Source organism: Lactuca saligna, chromosome 3, assembly GCF_052625555.1.
Source record: "Lactuca saligna cultivar CGN05327 chromosome 3, ASM5262555v1, whole genome shotgun sequence".
Lineage (NCBI taxonomy): Eukaryota > Viridiplantae > Streptophyta > Magnoliopsida > Asterales > Asteraceae > Lactuca > Lactuca saligna.
Window position 1 is genome coordinate 67,873,476 of NC_136419.1, and position 3,808 is coordinate 67,877,283.

Genomic DNA, 3,808 nt, shown 5'->3' on the forward strand with positions numbered 1-3,808 from the left:
TTCATATTAGGCCACCAGTATAGCTTTTTAAGATCCAGATACATCTTATCTGAACCTGGATGGACGGAATACCGAGTGTTGTGCGCCTCGATCATGACCAAGTCTCGGAAACCACCGTGTTTCGGTGTCCAGATCTGATCCATGAAATATAAGGCTCCGTCACCCTTGGCTTCTAAATTCTTGTCCATTCCTCTGAGGGATTCACTCGTCACATTTTCAGGTTTCATGGCTTCAAGTTGGGCCGTCTGAATTTGATTAGACAAGTGTGAATGGGTGGTTATTGACAATGACTTGATTTTTCAACCAGAATATTCCTTCCGACTTAGGGCGTCTGCTACTACGTTGGCTTTACCCGGATGATAACGAATATCGCATTCGTAATCACTGAGTAGCTCGACCCACCTTCGTTGTCTCATGTTGAGCTCCTTTTGATCGAAAATGTGTTGTAAACTCTTGTGGTCGGTAAAGATAGTGCTCTTCGTTCCATACAAGTAATGTCTCCAGATCTTCAGAGCAAACACCACTGCTCCTAGTTCAAGATCATGGGTCATGTAGTTAACCTCGTGTGTCTTCAACTGTCTCGAGGCATAGGCGATGAACTTACCTCGCTGCATCAGGACACATCCGAGCCCTTGATTCGATGCATCGCAATAGACTACGAAGTCTTCTATTCCTTCGGGCAGGGATAGTATTGGTGCGGTGCACAAGGCTCGTTTGAGTGTTTGGAACGCTCTTTCTTGTTTCTCTTCCCAGTCAAAGGCCACGCCTTTCTGGGTCAGGGTTGTAAGAGGTTTCGCTATTCGGGAGAAGTTCTGAATGAATCTGCGGTAGTAGCCAGCAAGACCTAGAAATTGACGAATTTATGTCGGCGTCTTAGGTGCTGACCAGTTCTCAATGGCTTTAATTTTGGATGGGTCCAAGTGGATTCCCTCTTCGCTTACCACGTGTCCTAAGAATTCAACCCTTCGAATCCAAAATTCACATTTCGAGAACTTTGCATAAAGCTTCTCTTTTCGTAACGTCTCTAGAACTTGTCGCAGGTGATCACCATGCTCTTTCTTACTTCGGGAGTAGATCAGGATGTCGTCAATGAAAACAATGATGAACTGATCCAAATAAGGTCGGCATACTCTATTCATCAGATCCATGAAGATTGCTGGCGCATTGGTCAATCCGAATGGCATCACCACGAACTCGTAGTGTCCGTAACGGGTTCGGAAGGCTGTCTTTGGAACATCCTCCGCTAGTACTCGTAATTGGTGATATCCGGATCTCAGATCAATCTTAGAAAAATTGTAACATCTCAAATTTTCAAACAATTTTTTTTTCATTTAAAACAAAACATCATTATTCGACAAAAGGTTTATTCCAAGTTTATTTCAAAAATATAACTAATAAATCTCCAGGATCTTCAACAGTGGCAGTGTGTACGTGTCACGCCGGTGCCTTTCCACGGTCATCACTAGTACCTGAAAACATAAACACAACTAGTAAGCATAAATGCTTAGTGAGTTCCCCAGTATACGACTTACCCACATACGCCTTCCGGCCCGGACCTTTCGGTCCACATAACATTGCCTTCCGGCCCGTAACATAATCGCCTTCCGGCCCATAATATATATCGCCTTCCGGCCTGTATTAAATTGCCTTCCGGCCCATAGTATTTTGCCTTCCGGCCCAAGATAGTATAAAACATAACACATGTAACATAATACACATAACACATAAGTCATACATCATACCGTCCTTTCTATCACATAAAGTCTCGCCTTCCGGCCCGTATAAGCATACATCACATATAAGCATACATCACATATAAAGCATCTACCTCTCTAGACATAGCATGAATATAACACATACGACCTTCCGGTCTCACAGTCAAACCCTTCCGGGTGAAGTATAGTGAGAAGACTCACCTCGTAGTATGCAAGCTATAAACCCTTCGAGCTACTCGCACACGATCCGCTAATCCGCAGGTTCCCTATAATACCACATCCTTTGTTAATGATCTTATCAAACAAGACAACTAACCCTACTAAGTTATATACAGGTCAACGGTCAATCTTGACCGGACTCGTCGAGTGCAAAGGGTAACTCGACGAGTATAGACACCCTGACACCACTCGCCGAGTCTGAAGAACGACTCGATGAGTTCCAGTAGATCTTCAAGCTACTCGCCGAGTCTGAAGAACAACTCGGCGAGTCCTAGTGAACCTTCAAGCTACTCGCCGAGTCCGAAGAACAACTCGGCGAGTTCTAGTGAATCTTCAAGCTACTCGCCGAGTCTGATCATTGGACTCGGCGAGTCCTCGCCATGCAGTCAATCCGCTGCCTCCTGTATTTCGCATGATTTCGAAGTATATAGATATGGGGCTTCCTGGACTTTCACATATACTATTACAGGGGTTTTTAACACTTATAACAACAATATAATCTAACAAATCCTTAAATGGGTTTCCTAAACCCTAAACTCGCATACAACGTAAAAAATACAGATTTCGATCCGAAGATTACCTGGAAACGTGTTCCCTGTGTCTCCAAACCTCCAGTACTCGATTCCTTTGATCACCACCTTGCTCCTCCTTGTCTAACAATCTCTTCAAGCCTCCTCAAGTCCTCTCTCTTGCTTCAGATGCTCACACACTCCCAGGGTATCTTCAACCGGCCAAAAGACGCGACATGACGGCCATAAGATCGTTATATACGATCAGAAATGAAACGGCTAGGGTTCAGCTGAAACAGCGTCGACTCGCCGAGTCCCTACTTGGACTCGTCGAGTCCAGTCGCGTATCTGCGACTGCGACCAAGACATAGCCCTACTCGGCGAGTCATGCACCTACTCGCCGAGTTCCCTCTTAAATGTGCCCAAAAATAATTTAAAGAAATACCTGAAATTCCGGGCTGTTACAACTCTCCCCCACTAGAACTAGACTTCGCCCTCGAAGTCTCTCATTCTGCGAATAACTCCGGATGTTGCTCCCGCATTTCTCTTTCCGGCTCCCAAGTCATCTCCGATCCTTTCCGATGTTGCCACTGAACCAACACCAGAGGTATCTCCTTGTTCCGTAGAACCTTGATCTTCCGATCCCTGATAGCTACTGGTCTCTCGGCGTAATTCAGGCTCGCATCCACCTGAATATCTTCTAACGGAACCACTGCTGCCTCATCGGCTATACACTTCCTCAACTGCGACACGTGGAAGGTATTGTGAATCTGACTCAGCTCTACTGGCAAGTCCAACCGATAAGCTACCCGACCTACCCTTGCAATTACCCGAAATGGACCTATGAACCGGGGCCCCAATTTGCCCCTCTTCCTGAACCGAATTACCCCTTTCCAAGGAGAAACCTTTAGGAGAACGAAGTCGCCGACCTGGAATTCGAGCTCGGATCGGCGTCTGTCCGCATAACTCTTCTGTCGGCTCTGGGCGGTCAATAACCTCTGCCTCACCCGCTGAATCTGCTCGGTCGTCTGAAGTACAATTTCTGTACTGCCCATCACTCTCTGTCCCACTTCTCCCCAGCAAATGGGAGTCCGACACCTCCTACCATACAACAACTCAAAAGGTGGCATACCAATGCTCGAATGATGGCTGTTGTTGTAGGAAAACTCAGCCAACGGCAGATGCGCATCCCAGCTACCCCCGAAGTCTAACACACACGCTCTAAGCATGTCTTCCAATGTCTGAATCGTCCGCTCGCTCTGACCGTCGGTCTGGGGATGGTATGCGGTACTAAAATGCAGCTTGGTACCCAACTCCTCATGAAATTTCTTCCAGAACCTGGAAGTGAAACGTACATCGCGATCC